This window comes from Mya arenaria, chromosome 8 (assembly GCF_026914265.1).
Source record: "Mya arenaria isolate MELC-2E11 chromosome 8, ASM2691426v1".
NCBI classification, from domain to species: Eukaryota; Metazoa; Mollusca; class Bivalvia; order Myida; family Myidae; genus Mya; species Mya arenaria.
The window spans coordinates 16,442,382-16,463,150 of NC_069129.1; the positions used below are offsets into that span (position 1 = coordinate 16,442,382).

A 20,769-nucleotide genomic window follows, 5' to 3' on the forward strand; every position below is an offset into this window, starting at 1 on the left:
CTTCTTGATTGGTTTTCTTTTAACCTTTCAGGCCGCAAACATTGAGTTGTTATTTCAAACTCGTCTTCACCTTGGAAATCGAATAACGCCGGCATGCCACACGGTTCCATCCTTGGTCCTTTCCTTTTTCTTGTCTTCATAAACTTTGTCGTCGACATTCCAGCCAATATTCGTCTTTTCGCTGCTGACACCAGTTTTTACATTGTCGTTGACGACCCCATTGAAGCCAGTTCCGTTCTTAATAACGACTGGTCCAAAATCCTAACTTGGTCCAAGTCCTGGTTGGTAACTTTCAATCCTGCCAAAACAGAATCGATGCTGTTTTTACGCAAAGTAACAAGCGAGCGCATCCCGAAATTGTTATGGATCAAGTACCAGAGAATGATGTCGAAATTCACAAAAATATTGGTCTAGCCCTGTCAAACGATGCTAAATGGGCGCCACACATATCGTCTATAGTAAACAAAGGTTGGCAGCGAATTGGTATATTAAGATCTCTGAAATATCATTAATCTCGACAAAGCCTCGAATGCATGTATATATCCTTCATCAGGCCGCTTTTTAAATACAGTGACGTGAACTGGGACAATTGTTCTAATAACCTAAAGAACGACTTCGAATCCATTCAAAACGAGGCGGTCAGAAAAATCACAGGAGCCACAAAATTCTGTAACATCAATCGGCTACTCAAGAAACTTAACTGGATTTCTATGGCTGAAAGAAGACGCCATCATAGGCTCATACTTTTTTACAAAATGAAAAACAAGCTCAGCCAATCATGTTAATGCAACCGCATGCCTGCTCACAACAACCAAGACTACTTGCTTCGCTCTGCCAATGACTTTCCAACAATACACTCCCGAACACAATCCTAGGTTCCTCCTTCTTGCCCCTTACAATCAGGGAATGGAACACACTTCCCTATAGTGTGCGCTCAGCGCCAACACTTCCGGCATTGAAAACAAAACTACAAAGCAGAACAAAACCATTGTCAGCCCATCTTTAACAATTCGGCACTAGAAGAATGCAGATATATCATATACGCCTTCGTCTTGGATGTAGTACTCTTCAGTTTGGGCTCCATCGTCGTGATCTATCCGAAACTCCACATCTGCGGTGCAACTAAAACTCCCACTCACTACCTTATTCAGTGTCCGAGATATCTAGACATCCGTCCTCTATACTTTTCTGACTTGCCCTGTGCGACAACTGCTAACAACCTCCTGCATAGCAACATCTTTCACAGGAACAGACTTCTCTTTACATGATTCCAGAACTTTATTGCTGCAACCAAACGGTTTGGCGAGTGGTGTTGAGAGCGCGGTGCGGGCTCACCCTTGATTACGGACAGCCGGTCAATATGTGTGACATCATTTCACACTTTTTAACGTTTATCTTGTTTCTTTCTTTAAAGTTAAGCATACTGAATCAAATCATTTAGTATGCACACTCACATAAAGTTATTATTTTTATTACCCACCACGTTTCTGCTACTAAGCATGCTTTTGTAGTTTTGCGACACGTTCTAGTCCACATCTTTATCAGTTATATTACCGAACTTCTTTAAAATCTAGAACATGTAAACTTCAGCACGGAAAGGAACTTATATAAGCATTCAAAATGCTTGTCTACCAATACGCTCAGAATCATTTAATATTATACATTCGTACATTGTGTATTGATTTCTTATGTATATTGAACTGAATAAATATGTTTAAACTAACTGATCAAGTAAACATTATTATCATCTAACTATTCCTAACAAATGTAGTAAACCGAAATGAAACCGTTTCAACGGATTATATCAAATTATCATTATATTGTTATATCTTGTATATCTCCTTAAAGTTGAAGTTTATGAGTATAAGGTTATCAAAGTGCACATATTTTCAGTGTGTCGGAAGCCTTACTTCGCTATCAGGTTTACGGTTGTAGCGCGAGGACCAATAAAATATCCATTCATTTAAAGTGCCGATATAAAAATGAACTGTACCTCGGATGTTTCCGTATTGATTTGTATCGGTTATCGAAGGTCAAACCTCGCACAAAACATGTACAATTTGTTTACTGTCCTGCACGCGCATTATATGAGCAATGAATGACAAGCCTTTTAAAGTTCCAACTTTGTGGTTCAATGGTGCCCAATAACAAAATATACCCATCACTCCGGCAAAGAAAGGAAGTAATCACTTTCACGCAAATAACGTATCCGGCTTTACATCCAGCTATGCTAAACTTCAAGCCCGTATTATTGATAGCGGCGAAATTTATGATATAAGATAAACATAATTGGATCATTAAAGACCTGCAAATTGTCCAAAATAATTAAAAAGACAGTGTCATACCGGAGTGTAAATTTGAATTTTATATCAAAGACAGGAAACCTCTCATTTAGCGCCTCAAGTAATGGTATCATAAACAAGAGAAAAATATCATTACAAGTGTGCAAAGAGATATATAAAGATTATGACTGATCGATGTTTGCAAACAGAGTTTACAAACATGAGGATATTATAAATGCTAAGTATAACGAGGCTTTATGCATGCACATACTGAATACAGTTATGAAAATGAAGTATACAATGAGTTTAAAGTTGTCTGCTAGGAATAATACATTGAGTTTCAAATTCTGTCAAATTACAAATAGAATTACAATAATCAATATTTAGAATCAAAATTATCACAAGTTAAATCATTTAAAAAAAAATCAACAGTATGCCAATTATCAAAATTCTTCGGAATAGAATGTTTATTTAAGATATATAGCATAGGATAATTCTCCAATTCTAAATCGTCAAATAAACGAGTGATATACGTTTACATTATAAACAAATTAGCATCTTTTAAAGATTCTAGCCATTTAGCCTACGCATCATTTCACGTATTCGTAAAGTAATGAATAAATTTGATAAAATATATTATTTTACCTTTGTCTCTTCAGAATCTTTATTCATTATTTTTCATAAACCAGGCTTTAGGTGGAAACAAAACCGCCTACAAACTATAGACCATACTATTGCACGATGCAACTAATCTTATGTAAGACATCGACTTTTTATACGTACATGTCAAAGAATAGATATAAGTGTAATGAATTGCATCCTACGTCCATTTTTCCATGCCTGTCTGCTACTTGATTTTATCTATTCATCATTGCTGCTCAATACGTGTATAAACATTAATCTATGCTTGCTTATTACCGCCTAAATATATCTATATAAAGTCCTTATAGATTGCAGACTGTCAAAACTGTCAATTTTGAAACATGTGGTGTGACAGGTCGCCTTCTACAAATAATAATGTATAAAATATAGGTGCTCTATCTAACTGAGATGTGCAGGTCTAAATATATAGGTGGACTTCTATTATCATGCCTAAAGATAGAGGTGCAGGTTCGAACATAGATGTGCATCACTTTAATCAAACAGCGAACGATTATATGAAGATACATGTAAAAATATAAAATGTTCTTAAAACATGCTATACAAATGCAATGTGCGCGCGGAACCTAAACTTCAATAAACAAGAAATTAAAAAGTAAAAACAAATGGGGAATGGAAAAAATATGGAATTAATTTAAACAATTCGCAGACTTTACTGAAAGTCAAACAATTTTAAATGTTAACACCAAATCGTAATAAACTTTTCCTGTTTTCAAAAGGCACATGTTATGTTTATGGCAAGTAGACGAGAGACGTTAAGACACATACTTTAAAAAATGTCATCTTGCGCAATCATTTTTGGAAAATATTTTCCGTATATTAGATTTTATGTTTATCAAATTCTTTACCAACTTCTTTGTGACATATATGCCTAACCCAGAAATCGTCGTACTTCTTGGTATTTTTAACACGCCGGTAAAATGCAAAGTCATCAACACATAATCATTGAAACAAACTAATATATTAGGAAAGGCAGGAACTTAGTTCAACTCTAAGACATTCACACGGACAATTGCTTATCGCTACATTACATCCGCAAATCGATAAAATACTCCAAAAATGAATCGACATTGAATTTATATCAGAATTTCCTTACGTTTGAATTGTCATACTGTCATGGAAAAACACTTCATATGCAACTTTCTATTTCCTTTACTCGTCCAATTTTGTAAATGAATAAACATTTTTATAGGTTATGCCTCACGGATTCGGACTTTTAACAATACACTTCTATTGAATATGCCATCTTCCAATAAACATGGATCAAAACTTCCCATATATATTTATGAAGATATACCCATATCATTTTATACAAAACAATTCTGAAATCGCGGTAGAGTCGTGAAACTAACCCTAAACAATGCTTAAATCTCGATATAGTGGTGAAAACTAACACGACACTATGCTCAACTCTGTTGTGAGACGCAGCAGGATACACGCAAGTGGTCCCAAGATGCTTCACAAATCGAAGGCGTGGGATTTCTGGTCCACACACAGATCTCCACACACAGTGAATGGATATCGATTAGTCCATGTATTGGACCATTGAACACATAAGCAATTAGAATGACATGACTAATTTTGACGCAAAGCATCAGAGACGTCGCGAACGTTATTGAAACATATCTAAAAGGAAGCTGATGCAGTTTACTTGCATACCAAGTTTCAAGTACCTGGATACAAGCATTATTCAGTTATTGAAAGAAAACGGGGTTCCAGCTCAAGGTCACCCTTAATCTCAGCCCAACTGGCGTCAAAATAGTTAGAGCGATGGTCATGTATGTGGGACCTCTACCAAGTTTGAGTTCCTAGCGTTTAGGCCTAAGCGTTCTTCAATTATTGATAGGAATCTGTGTATTTTCAACTTGACCTTTGGCCCAATGACTTCAAAGACAAACTTAAACCGAAAGTAAGGTGGTGCTAAATCCCGGTAATAGGTATCACTTTCCAGTGTTACCGGGATATTATCAGATGACAATTCTCGGTATCAAATGACCAGCTATTTATTACCTATTGAAGGAATGATGATCGGATAAAGATTTCTGTTTTGCAGTTTTTGTATTAAAATTAGATTATCTTAGCGTCATCTCCAAACAGCCATGGACCATATAATCACAATTTCAAGAAATGGAGGGAAGTCATGGCAAGGGTACGAAAGAACTACATTAATTTATCGGCTTTTTAAAGACTAGAACACATTTTAATTGTATTAATTAAAAGATTGAGGTGTCATATTTTATTTGAAATCCATTCCCCAATTATAACATTTCTTACCTCCTGAATAAAAAGTAAAGTGTTGTTTCTTATATTTTATAATATATTTACGTTTGTATCTCCAGTATCCATATATATTAAAAAAACTTAACAAATCCACCACGCTCCAAGTGAATACAAAACCGCTCTACAAAGACTGTATTTTACTGTGGCGAGTGATTTTAAAATGCCCAATCCTTGTGTGGAAATATTTTCCGTATGTTAGATCATGTTTGTCAATTTCTTAAAAGGATCTGCATACCATGGAACATATCGTATTTCTTCGTCTTTTCATCAAGCACAACTGAAACAGATAACAAAACAGTGAAACTAGGAACTAAAATAAAATAAAAAACGTTCACATGGATATTTGCATCTTTACATCCGCAAAACAATCATAGATCAAGTAAAATATTCCTAAGATAAAACGATGTTGAATTTATTAAATATTTTCATTAGGTTTTGAACAGATATATCTCCGAAACAAACACTTCATGTGCAACTTTTTATTTCCTTTTCTTTTTCAAATTTGTAAAAAATAGAAAGAAAAAAAATATAGGTTGTCTCAAGAATTCGAACTTTTTTTATAACATACTTCTATTTCATATATTAGTATTCAATAGTTCGATCGTTACACATTTAAGGTATGGCAAGGAAGTACCATGGTAACTGAATGAGTTAACAGAAGCCTTGACCTATAACTTATGCCTTATACCTTTTTTATACGGAAATAACTCAGCGGTGTAATGATAAAGAACCGCATAATTCGATTTTGTTCAACGCTCTGAAGAGTTGTTTATCTTTATTTCATGAGCGTACAAACACCTAGGGGTAGTTTGAAGCATATTTCATTTAGAAGTGCACAATGAATTACACGATGTTAACTTATTCAAACATTTTATCCTAAACGCTTATACAATAATTTAAACGATTTTTTGTTCTTGTGACGGGTGACTAGTCCTCATCACATTGGTGGGTCTCGTTTGACGCTTAGTGTCCGCTCTCTATTCAATTGCCAAGTAATGTGTTGCATGTAATCTCCCATGAACAACGAATTGCACTCCTTGTTTTTCAGAACCGGTAAAATGCGATCATGTTCTTACGGCACATGAATTCAATTAGGTCGCTCACTTAAGAGTCACTAACAAAGGAAACAGAAACAAATATAAAACTAATAAAATACGTTACTCAAAAATGGTATTTTTACAAGTGTCTATCTCCACCTCACTTGGGAATTGCTGTTGAACAATAAATACTATATTGACAAAACTCGGCATTTCTGATCGTTTGCTCTTATCAGGTCGACAACACGTTTCGCATAACATTGGCAGTAGTCATGTTTTAATTAACTTCCTGCTCTGATCGTAATTTATACACACACTACTAAAGTTATCACGCCGTTCACGCTTGCATATGTTTTTCCTTTTGCTGGGCATGGTTCACTTCGAGAGTGTACAACACCAACAACTTATTTTCTAGACTGCCTGCCAGATATATTCAGAGTAAAGCCTTACTAATTCGATCAATTTCCTCCACTGGGAAGCCTTATGTTTGTTACAGTGAACTGGGACCTCCGCTTGTGTCGTGGTCATTGACTTAAATTGTTTCTGTGCATACACAATATATTTGCAATCTGTATACAGTCGATACCCATTGGCTCTATATCGCTTGGCTCGATTTTCTCTTTGGCTCGAACTTGATCTAAAGGACCGATTTATTTTAAATCTTTGTCAGCATTCCCGCTTTGCTCGATATTTGCGCTTCTTGAAATATTTTGGCCGATCCCTGTGATATCGAATCAACGGGATTCGACGGTAGCCTTGTCCATAGATTTGCACAAGTGTTTATTATTATTTTGCATTATTGTTAAGTTGTTATCCAAAACATGATTTTATCATGGATCATTTTTTTGCTTTGTGAAACAACAGTCCTTGGCCAAAAGTTTTAATTATTTCACGAACTGCTCGAACTGACCTTTTGTCTTGTACTTCGTTGTTGAATATAAAGTTTAAAACAGTTGAAAGTTATAAAGCAAAAACAGAGATCAGCTTTGAATGAATGAATATTGTTTTAACGTTTTGCGAAATAACCAGTCAGGATTTTATGTTCTTCGGCTGACAGTCTCCAAATGCTATAGTGTTGCCAAATGCCCGAAATAAGTTTGAGGAAACTGATAACATAATAAAACTCCGGTAATAACACAAAGGCGGGGCTCTTTAAGCAACATAGACTACCCTTTGTTTCATTTAAAATGGTGAAAAAAACGCAACGTTAACCTTGTTTATCATTCGAATCAGAATGTTGTCTTCCGACGTAGAATTTTTTACGTTATTTATCAAGTGGTATACACATACTGATACAAGGCATTATAAATATGCAATTTTCTTTAGATGATTACGTTTTCGATCTTGGAAAATAGTCTTAGTCAAATACAGGGGCTTATAAGCAGATTTTAGATAGTTACGGTCTGGAGTTTAGAAATAGTCTCAGTTAAATACAGGGGTTTATATTTAGATTTGAGGTAGATCTATACGTTCTGGGTTATGGAAAATGTCTCAGTTAGATGGAGCTGCATATATGCTGACGTTCGGTAGTTACGTTCCGAAGTTCCGGATTTCATCTGAAGCACCAACATTTAGGGTTTATGGGTATAACTTATATAAGCCTAGCATAATCTCGATTTTCAAGCAAGCTAAAATTTCTTTACAGTCAAGGAAAATAGTTCTAAACCTAACAGTTTTTGGCATTGAAAGTTATATAAGACATTTCCGCTTTCAAAGTTTTAACTGCATTGAATGATTTCGCCGTTATGCATCGCAAAAACAACATCGACAATGGACGATAAGTTGGTTCCTTATTCCTTATTCACTTTCGAATAAATGAACTATTGTAGATATGCATCTTTGTAATGTTTTTCGTAATTTCATAACAATTAAACAACTTTGTGAATAAAATAATGCACGAAAAAAAAATCGAATATGGAATAAAAAAATAGTATTCAAATTCGAATAAGGAATATAACCATTTAAGTAATACGTATTTTTCAAAAAACTATGCAAAAGTGTTCTACATGAAAAGTTTTCAGTTCTTAAAGTGCTATAAAAACGCTCCAAAATCCGAATAAGGAACAGAATTTACAAAAAAAAAATCAATTTCAAAGTGCTTAATTTGATCATTTTTTGACGAAATATCAATTGAATATTGATCTTATCAAACAATTTGAATAAATTTCAAAAGATGAAGCGTTTCAAGTTACTTTATAACGCACAATAAGTCGAATAAGGAATGAGGAACTTATTCCCTATTATTTATTCAAACTCGAATAAGGAACAGAAACGGTGAATTTTCAACTTTTGAAGTTATATATTTTTTTGATCAAATTACTATTCAGAAGTGGTCTACATAAAAAGTTAACAGAAGTACATTGTCTATTCAAGAGAGTTTTAATGCTTCGTCGGAAGGAAATATTTTGCTTCGAATGAAGAGTTAAAACAAAGATAACTTCAATATTTCTTCACTATTTTAAATGAAACACGGCGCAGTCTTCGCCGCTTATGGAGCTCCGTCTTCGGTCTTGGTGAAGGATGTCCTGTATAGTTGACAACTTTGATCAGGAAATCACTGTTTAACTCACGATTTGAGTGCTGTTGCTGATGGCTTTGTAAAATAATATTTAATCATTCTGATTTTCATTGAATAAGTAGATGGACATCGTAATGGAGTTAATTGCTCGTTTAAGTAGTACGTCATAATGGTATTCATGAGTCAAGTAGATGGAAGTCGTGCCGGGTTTAATGACTTGTTTAAAGTAGACAGATATAATGCTGATATTTATGAGCAGAGTAGATAAAAATCATACTGGTGCTAATAGCATTTTTCGAGAAGATCTTTTAAATTCATTAAACTTATGAGCCAAGTAGATGGACATCATGCTCGTTAAGAGTAGATGGAAGTTATTCTGATACTTATGTTAAGTAAATGGAAATTATGCTGGGGTTAATAAATTTTCAGCGAAGATGGAAGCCATTCTAATATTCATGTTAATAAAAATATTGCCGGGATGAAGGATTGTTAAGGTTAGCTGGAAAGTAATCTGATATTCATGAGTCGCGTAGAAGGAAATTCTGCGAAGGAATTTGCTTTGTATAGAGTAGATGGAGAGTTTTCTTATAGTAATGAGTCAAGAAGATAAAACTCCTGCTGGAGTTAATGATAAGTAAGGAGTAGATGAACAGTTTAAGGATATTCTTGAGCCAGGTAGGTGGAAATCATTCTGGGGTTTATGATTTGATTAGAGTAGATGAATATTCTCATATTCAAGAGCCAAGTAGATAAAAATCATTAAATGGTTAATGATTTGTTGAGAGTAGATGGAAGGTATTCTCATATTCATGAGCCATTTAAATAAAATCATTCTGGGGTTAATGATTTGTCAAGAGAATATGCAAAGTATTCTCCTATTCGTGAATCAAGTAGATGGAAATAATGCCGTGATCAATGATTTTGTTAGAGTAGATGCAAAGTTTTATGATATTTTTGAGCCAAGAAGACTGGAATTGTGCTGAATAAAGGAGAACTGGAAGGTAGCGGTCTGATATTTATGACTTTTGAAAATATTTAACCCCTTGTATGATTTCATGGGAATATGATTCAGGAGTCAGCGTTTATTGTAAAATTGCTTTCATTTATTATCTAACATGATGCTCATGTATTTTAAAATTTCTAGTGCTTGTATATTCTGTACATTGTGATGGACATCATTAGAGCTGATATTTATGCAAAAAGCTACAGAAACAAGCTCAGTAGCAAAAGGTTTAACCAAAAACCCGGTTCAGTGGCACTGAGCAACCGCCAAAGACATAGAACACAATATCACAAACAAGAAACATAGAAGAACAGCACAAAACTCCACAAACAGTACAGTGCATAGATAATATATATACAAAATAGGTATGTTTATCAAGAATTGTTAGGTACCGCCTTGGAACAGTCAGTAAAATGTAAATTTACTGGGAGTTTAAACCAATTTATGAGCTCAAACCTCACTCTTATCACAACAATCCTTAATAAAGATAAAACGCAAAAGGTAAATCTTATCAAAGTATGTCAATAGCATACTCAGGTGATTTGTAATAATGTTATAATGTTTCTTAATATCATTTTCACTTCATGCCTATAGAAATGTTCGTGATTAATTCGCAAGAAACTGTTAGATATATAACTTTGAAGTTGCAGAATTTAAATTTTATCAATCATTAACACATTAAAATAAAAGCTGATTATTAACTTAAATATGATATTCAAGATAATTGAAGTATACGTTGTTGTTATTTTGATGATTGTTTTCTTTTTTCCCAAACCTCCTTTATCATCGGTTGATGTAACTAAGTATAACTTACATTGCAAGTCAAGTTAGAGTTAAAAAGATTTAGTGACAACCCTTAAAAGCGCGCAAAAATGTATTTTAAAATATTTTCAATTTTTCGTGCAAAAGGTTGTAACTGACTGTTACAACCATGACTGTTTTAGAAATACCGCTTTTTGAAATAAAATGCAAGTTGTTATTGTGTTTTATTCATGAAAGTGCACAAAGTAAAATCTATAATAAAAACAACACTTCACTAAGAAAAAAACTCAGTTGTTATGCTCGTTTGAACAACATTCAAGATGACAGTTATACCGTTTTGCGCTAAGGCCGCGATATAAGTTAGGTTCTACTCTTGATCAACATTTCAACCACTTCTATCAAAATACGATAAAATTATCATGTTATACATTAAATGATCTGAATGACACTTAGTACTTTTATAATGATAACTATATTTAAATTGTATCACAGTCTGTGTTTTAATAAACGTTCGTCCATATTGAATTGAATCACTTACATTGCATATATTGGAATGCATCAATTATTGGCCATATTGTCCAAATTATACACGTTGTATAATAATGTTAATAATGAATAAACGTTGCTTGGGACCTTTTTCTTCCCAGAGGCATGTCCTCAATATGAACTAAAACATTGGATTGAACGCAACTTAACAATACAGAAACGTTTTTGGTTCTAATTGCAAATACTGGTCTGGTGTGACAACTTGGATATCTTTAAGTCATTTTATGTATCATATGTTTATCATATTACAGAAAGAATGTGTAATAGAAGACGCGTTATCTTCCTGTTTATATATATGCATTCTGTGCGAACGCCTTCATTATTTTAGGTGATACTGTGTGTGGAATCATTATTGAGAATATGCAGAATTATGGCTATGTAAATAAGGACAAGGTGTAAGTAATTGCACTTGACCAAATTAGGGTTTTAACAATTTTAATCCGATCCAGGTATTTTACAGACTGGTTCAATTCATGCATCATAATTTTGGGGTTCGTAATAGATACAGTACGAGTTCGTTTTCAAAAAATCCTCTTACAAACGTAAGAAGCCGTTTCGCTAGAACAAACACCAATTTTGTCCGAGTCGAAGCCAAGGAAAAAATGGTGTTCGTCAAAGCGAAACGGTTTCTTACGTCTGTAAAAGGACACTTTTGAAGAAATAACGAGTAACTGTATATGACGTATACGACGATAAGTGTATTGAATATATTTGTGAGCAAATAAATGCACTAATAAATAAAAAAAATAAATGCATATATATATATTTTTTTCCTAAAGATAAACATTGTTATTATGACCGTTCTAAATACAATATATCGGCTAGTGGGATTACTCGAAATTCTCGTGCACGGTCTGCTTACAACCGTAAAAACACATTTTCAATAGCTCTGCAGGGGATATAGTCGTAAAAAAAGCTTTCTTTAATGGTGTATAAAGAAGACTGTCAATCTCGATACTTTTCTATATGTAAACATTCCGATTTGCTGTAAAAATTCTTACTTGAACAATAATGCTTACAATTTCTGTATCTGTTACCAATAACCGGTTATTCAATGAAGCACTTTGTTAAAAGGAGATTTGTATAAAGGATATTCGAGAGTGCGCTTGTTAGAGGCTGAATCTCAAACTTAAACTCAATACGTCATTAGACATGGACCCTGTAGTTTCCATCGTATTATTCAAATAACGCTTGATGCAGTCGTTGGGGGCGGAAGGTCCTATGTGTATACCCGCAACGCAATCCTTTTGTTTATTGTATACACTATGTATGAACATTTCTTTTTTTTTAAAAATGAAATAAACAAAAACGTGTTAATTCATGAATGACTTCAATAAATCGCGTCAACAGAGTAAAAGTCAGTATAAATGGTAGACTTTAATTTTCTCACTTGAATGTGCACTAGTCTGCAATGACATTGAGGAACTTTATATTTATCAAAATACGATTTAGGAACCGTTATTAGGTCTTCAATGGTAGTGAAGAAAGCAACAGTGTACTTATTCGACCTTATTGTATCATATCAAGTTGTTTTATTGCATGTATTTTATCAGCCGTTAACTCTTATCAGGGACGTTAATGACAATAAATGAATAAAGTGTACGTATTAAAAATTCTGTATGCAGCGAACATTTCCAGAATAAACTGTTCACATCATTTGTAATTTTATGATCATTTGTAATTATGTGTTTTGTACTAGGCGGTAGGAACTTTTTGCTGCGATTGTTTACGTCACTGGTAACTTGAAGATAGTAGAGTTTTTTACGAAAAATCAACAAACAAAATATTATATTTTGATAGAAACGTAGAGTGATACAATTTATTCATTCAAATGAGGAGAGCATAACATGAAAACAGGCACAATTTTCGAATGATATAAAAATATATATCCATTAAGCATAAAATAACGAACTCGGCATTGTTGTTCAATAAACAAGTCATACAACATATTTATATTTCCAGTATGTTCATGTATCACTTAATACTTAATCTGATTGCTTACAACATGCTATTGTTACCATTATTTGAATCGAAGCGTCATGCAAGAAACACATACTATTGTTGGTGATTAAGGCTAAATACATATGTCGTAATTGGTAAGCTGAATAGCTGAAAATCTTATAACACTTGTCAGCTCTCGTTGAATACATTAACTCTGAAAACTGAGATTATCCTCAATATTAATCTAAATATCCCATAACCGTAACAAAGCATACGAAATAAACAAAATACGTAGAAACAATAAAATGCTATTAATAGTACATGCCATGGTATAGAAATGATAAAACACGCTCAGCTGCATACATTCGTCGGATATATTTTTGGAATGCTATAAAACATAATCGGGCCATGAACATTAAGGATATTTTGAAACTAAATTTCATAACACATTGCCTGTATGTTATACAAATAAAAACAAATACATGCAAATAATAGCCATGTGCACTAATGCTTACATTATAATACTATTGATTAATAAGATTGGAAACTGACATTAAGGTATTAGCCATGTAATACAACTCGGGAAACATCGGGTAACATCGACATATATCGCCACTCACCGTAACAGATCGCGACGAACATCGGGCGTATTCGGCCTGTACCGGATGTTGCTATTTTTAGAAACAGAAGGTATTTCCCGGCTATTCATAGGTCAATAATGGAATTTCTACATCGTAGGATTTGGAAACAGTGTGATGTTTTTCTCATGAATATACGTTTAAAATAAATAAACACTAAAAGTACACTCTGACAGTTGAGTACGATACATCTAACAATTTGAGTCATTACAGTAAAACATGGATTATAAGTGAAATATACGCGTAAGAGAAGATTTTCTCTCGAAAAAACGAACTGTCAACAATCGGCATGGAACTGGGATATTCGTATCAAAGGGCTCAGAATGTAAGTATCCTTGAGCAGTTTTGTACGTTGATGTGTTCAAAAACGTTTGTTTTTTAATTTATCTTTGGAATTCTTACATCATTTTTATTAGCTAAATGTTTAGACAGCATGTTCATATTTTACATGTACTTACGTACATGTTACATATTTTTATATGTACTTATACATAACTTATGTTTAAGATATGATATGAGTATGTAATCTTTAAATTGATTGTTTTATCTTAGAAAAATATTAGACTTAAAATTTTGTTTAAAAATGATGTGTTTTGGTACGTGACCAATTTCTAACATACCACAATACATGTACATACCCGTTATTTGTTTACAAAATGCATATTTTCAAAATTAACCTGTGAAAAAAAGTTGTATGTTGTTTGGGGCTTGAAGCCGCATCTGCTAGGACACTATTGACATTCATTGGCTTGGTGTAGGTCTCGTTAAAACCCCATACTGTTGTGAATCATTATCAACCATATGCACAACAACTACACATTTGTGCCTACCAACCCTTACTCTTGGCTAAAACAGATATTAGTGCAGAATGTATAATACTTGTGCATTTGTATTTCACGGTGGTAGTTTCTGCTGGTTGATAATCAGAAGTCTAATTTCTTCCAGGCAGGAAAATGACTGAATATTACTTAGTCAACAACACTGGGTTATGAAGAATTCCAGCCTGCATTAAATACTATGTTGGATCCTTGAGAGCGGATTTGACAGCCATGTCCATCCACAAGGCAGTCGCATCTGATCGAGATGATGTGAGTATTTCATATAAAACATATTTGACTTGGTTTTTGTTTTTATAAACCTACTGTATTCAATAATCAAGTGGTGGTGGTGATGGTGGTCAAGTGGTGGTGGTGGTGGTGGTGGTGGTGGTGGTGGTGGTGGTGGTGGTGGTGATGATGATGATGATGATGATGATGATGATGATGATGATGATGATGATGATGATGGTGGTGATGATGATGATGATGATGATGATGATGATGATGATGATGATGAATTTTATTGATAAATTTAATAATTTTCTTTATATATATACATGTATGTATCAGCTTGTTGTTGTTTTTTCAAACTAATGTCGAGAAATATTTAACTGTTTACATTTTATTTTGTATATGTATGGCAGTATAATTATCTATACTAATTACTTAGAAAGGCTTTAAAGTACAACTTTTTTCCTTTACAGCACTAAACATTCTTGATGGGTAAAGTGACTGAAGGTGCATGAAAACCAAATCAGCATTGACTCAGCATTGTGTAGTTATCATCTGTGCACACACTACAAGTACAAAGCATGGGAACAGACCAAACTTCAAATGTTGAAGAGTGAAGAATTATTGTGAAAAAAAATAAATTGTTAGAATACCAATGACAAAATAAAACAGATATACATCAAATTACCCACAGAGATTGTTTACATGTTATAATATTAAAAAAAACATTAGTTGAGAACTTTCACTCTGATATTTTTGGAGGGGCGAGCCCACTTATTGTTCTTGTTTCTTCACATATTTTAGTTTAAAAGTACACTCATTTGTTTTAAACTCTGTATTCTGAGTTAGTATCATAAGTAAAATTCATTTATTTGAAAGAGTACATTTTATGAATAAGTCCAATTAAGCTTTATAAATTTTTACAAGAAAAAGGTTGATTTTTAAGCATTTTATTAGCTATAAAAATGTATGGTAACATGACATTATTTATATTTTCTTCAAAACTGGACGGTAAACTATCATAAATTGTCTTTTAAATTGTTCATTAGACATAATAGATAATATCTAAAATGATTTCAGCAGCTTGCCTTATAGTTAACTATTTTTTATGAATTTTATAAAACTGCTATATATTTTCAAACATCGAAAAACTGCTCTTTTCCGAAGAATCATAAGATCAATCAAAATGATTTTTTTCCATGTGTATCAATAATGTGTTCGTTTGAACTTTAGTTTTCTGTTAACTGAAGTTTATTTTACCAGAAACAGTTGTGTTTATTTCATAATCTCTGATAATGCGAAAAAAAATTCAAATATAGACAAAATATTTACTTGTCGCTCTTTGTAGCCCTTGGAGTTTGGGGGTGGGTGTAATGAAACATAAATAACTTTTTTAATTCACGGTAAAAAAACTTCAAAATTTGGATAAAAGTCCCATAGTGTACCGTGGTTTGGCAAAGCAAACATGTATATTGTCTTCAAATAACTGCTACATTGAGTAGTAACTAAATACGCAGCGTCAAATTTGATATCAGCATTGTATTCCTTGTCAGATGTATTCTCTTTGGCAATGACAGACAGCTGGGTGCCTCCATAGATCATATGTACGCACACTTCTCGCTTGGTTGAATATTCGGATTCGGGCAACTCAACTTCAATTTCGCCGACCTTTTTCGTCAGCGGATCGGTTGTATAATGCACCGCTTCTTTGTCAATGCAGTGTTCCGATGTTTCATATAGATGAAACAGAACAGTCTTTTGCTTTTTGTACATTGGAAAATAGTTCCTTCCAATTGTGGAATTGCCATTCAGATACACCGAATGCCCTCTCCGGAAATGCACAGAAAATATATCTTTACAATAGTGCTTTCCTTTTTTCTCGTGGTACCATTTATGCGATGGATTATGTGTTTTGTCATCGAAAATGGAGTTGGTGCGTACACCGTATGTCGCTTTACTAATTCGGTTTTTGTAAATAAACATGTCGTGTCCATACATAACAACGCCCATTAGAACCGCTTTGAAAGGCGAGGTCGGTGCAACGACGTCCACATTTATGTATTTTCTTTGTATCATTTGTCTGACATTTTCTTGAACAATCGAGGATTCGGCGAATCCCCCTACCAAGACCACGGCTTGTTTGTCAGAGGATTCATTTTGCTGCAGTACGCGATCTATTGCATCAAAGATGACGTGACATATTTGCTGCAATAATGAGTCTCTGATATATGTTGATCGGAACTTAAGTTCATCATCTTCGGCTTCGAATCCTTTGTCTTTCTTTGGGTTGAGTTTAATGGATTTGATTGAAATGCTCTCCCGCACTGTCTTCGGTAATGGGACAGTAATTAATTCGTCAACTGGACATTCGTTACCAATGGCAACTTTCATTTGTTCAAATTCATGCTTCATGTGGAGTAAGCTCAGTGGGTTTGCATCCACAAAGTATTTTTCCAGACCACACCTGTCGTTAAAGTGTACAATGTACTCCGTTTTGTGTTGTTTCGGTTTTTAGTAATGGTAAATATCATTGTATACAGTGAATGCACCTAACATATTTATGGCGCTAAATGTCGTTTAAAAAGGATTGATTTCCTTGTCTTTATATTGGTTTAATATTATCAGCTTAAAGAGCGTGTACACGATTTCATATCAATAACATGTCAATAAATGTAACTACCATTGTGTCGCTGTACTTTTTTTTATAAATTACTATGTTAACGTTTGGTTGAGGAAAAGTACCTTCCAAATGGTAATTAAGTCAAATTATGACAAAATGGAAAGCAATACGTGATAAGGAACTTAATATGATAAAAATTAAGGGAAGAATGAACTGGTTACCTTCAAAGTTTTCATGACATGACTGTAGGAAGACTTCGTTGACATTTTGTCCGCCCACTAATTGGCCCTGCACACAACACAGCTTCTTTAACGAACCATCACCTAGAACTTCCATAGTCGATAAGTCAGCCCTTCCGCCTGAAAGAAGACATGTAGTTATCAAAAGGAATTTTACACGAAGCAATGCAATGCCTCTAAGATTACTTGGCAACGATACAAATTCAACGCAATCAAACATCCATCAATTGCATATTATTTTCTGATTATTTAAGTTTGATCACCTCCGAGGTCAACGGTAAGGAAACGACTGCCCGGCATAAATGCATCGTGCATGGCAGACCTCTGAGGGAAGGTTAAAGCAATAAATTGTAGCGGTCTCGGGCTCAGGCGCAAGTAAGGATTCCTCTTTCCTATGCCGCTCTACGAACAACAAACGAAGTAAGAAGTACTATGACCAATTGTTAATGGTTGTCAAATTGTTTGCACATATTTGGACTTAATTCAAGTACTTTAAGAATAAGGAAATGAAATTCTATAATAATGACCAAAACAATAGTGTTGCAGAACGAACGGCAACGCTCGATTGTTGTTGTTGTTGTTTGCAGTAGAACATTGGTGTAACTCAGTTGCAATTACAGACAGAGTATTCGATTGCTATACATGCGGGTAATGGCGCTACCAACATGCGTTTTATTTCAAAATCATGAACCTATTTTTGTATTAAAGTCAAGGTTTAAGTGTTTGCCAAACGACATTTAGGTTTCAACAAGAGATCAACTTGTTTTCTTTGAAGAATAGACGAGTTTAAAAACAAAACAAAAACAATCTTTATTATGGAATGTAACATTTTCAAATTATCATTAATACCTAACCTTAAATTATAAAAGCAATACATAATGATTATAACATATACAAATTCAGTCTAATAACAGACAACATATCTTGTTGATATCTTGTTCCATAACATATTTATTTTTGTCATGAGAAAGGTTTTGTTTGAATATTCGCATCTCGTTGTACATTTTCTGCAGCATCTCTTATGAATTATGTTGCCTTTTCCGACCAAATAGCAGGCATTGTGACGACCCATAAAATCCTCCCATCTTTCAAACTCAGTCCTCTCGTTTTCATCTCTCCTCTCTTAGAGCTTGGACAAACAGTGTCATAATTTCCTATAGTGGATCCATTCGACCTTCTGTGTCTTCGATGTTAACATCTCCTTCAAACTTATTCTAAAATTTGCAAGCACACATGTGGAAAATAAGTAAATACAAACAATGCCATTAGCAATACAGTTTCAGTAAGCATGAATGAGGTCACCCATTTGTTATAAGTTTGCAGAGTATTTTGATTTAATTTTAATCATCGATATTAAAACCACATGTTGTTCTATTCACTTAAACTTGTAAAACGTTTTGTTTTGTCCTGACTGTCTCTATGCCGGTGCAGTTCTGAACATCTAACACTATCAACACGAATGAAATCCATTTAGCATGTGGCGATTGTTTGTAAACACTCGTGATCTTGAACCAGGACCTGTGTACTGTACTCTATGACTTGCGGATAACTGTTACATGATCAGATAATGTTTGGTGACTGATTCATGTTTATGCACTTTTAAAACCTTTGTTATGTTTTTAATTGATATTGACGTATTAAAATGCAACGACTTTGACTGCAAGCGTAATGAAAAAAATTGAGAATTATTTCGGGAACGATTTATACTTGGATACTGAGTGTGATGACGTCATCAGGGAAAAAAGTAGTACCCCTTATTTTTAATAAAACTTAATAATTTTAAGTTTATTTATAGTGTTTTTATAAACAAACTAACATGATAAATAGAATATTAAGTTTGTCCCGTTAGTGCCTTCTGCTCACCCGATAAATTCCTCCGCCTTGACAGATAAACTTCCTCCATCCACGGCACTAACCTAGTATTCTCTATATCATCATATTATATATTTGATTCCCATTATGAACTTCCTTTTAATTGAAAGCGGTTGATCCTGATCTACTTTTTGAGTTTTGTCTCATCAGCTGAATTTGGCATCAATGCCTTCATTTCAGTCATATAAGATAACTCACAATATAGCAGATCTCAGCTGTTTGGAAAACTGCCGAAATGTTTAGTTTTCCTTACGCGTTATTATTTAAGTAACGCTTTTAGCCATAAAACATCTATTTTCAAACGTAAATTTGAAAAACTGTGGCCAGATCATTTGCCAGCAGTCTTATATTACCGAATTTCAGATATTTACGCAAAATTGGTTTATTTTAAGATAAAAACATGTTGTCAAAACGGTTGATCTGAGAGAGTGCAGCTTTAATACTCAGTAATTATCATGTAATGATATATAACACAAATGCAGAGGAAGTCGAAATCAATTTTTCTGTGGTAAAAAGGCCTAGTTTAAGCCTTCTAAAAGTGACCCACCCCACAATCTTTGTACAGTACCCAACCTCTGTGTATTGATCTAAATCTACTTGCCTTGATCCCTCTTATCAGATCTTCGAACAAAGTATCCTGCTGTGCAGTTTTGGAGGTTTTATTATAGAAATGGACCCTAAATGGCCCTGAGCCAATGAAAGAATACACAGGAATTGGCCCCTACTGTGACACCAGTGCAATTAGCAGGAGATGCACAGCAGGGGATGATCATGCCAAACATTCCTTAAACTAGGCCTTAAATGTCAGTATTTTGGCTTTCCTTTTTGTATAATGTTTTTCTCAATTATGAAGAACACTTTTGTAATAAAAAAAATAATATAAAAGCGTTTTACAGAACTGAAGTGCAGATTGTCGGAGGTCATGGCGAATAGCAACGGGCAACGGATATTGGGACGCTGATTGATCAGTGAATCGTTTGATTGACAGCACGCGGCATGTCAATTAGTGACATGATCATTTAAAAAAACCCACATGGCCAGTTGGTCATAAAACGATACAAAATACAGCATAAACACACACGCACGCACGCACGCACGCACGAACGCACACACACACGCACGCACACACACACACACATTTTAAAAATTATTAATTTATTTGACTGACATCAGGAAATTTTATGACCGAATGATATATAAATTGAAATAATGGAAAAAATATCCAGCATCTTTTGCTCACTAATTATTGTATTTAAACAACTGTGAGTGACATATGTACTGAAGAATGCCGATTAAATCCGCTCTGAGATCATATCTAAATG

The 20,769-nt window shown here is 34.0% G+C and overlaps 1 long non-coding RNA gene across 1 annotated transcript; it reads left to right on the plus strand.

Annotated features, from left to right (window-relative positions):
- The first annotated feature begins 13,859 nt into the window (after positions 1 to 13,859).
- Positions 13,860 to 15,209, plus strand: LOC128245017 (uncharacterized). The gene is made up of 3 exons (XR_008263038.1): positions 13,860 to 13,992; positions 14,613 to 14,755; positions 15,190 to 15,209. It is a non-coding gene; the product is annotated as an uncharacterized LOC128245017 (long non-coding RNA).
- The last annotated feature ends 5,560 nt before the right edge of the window (positions 15,210 to 20,769 follow it).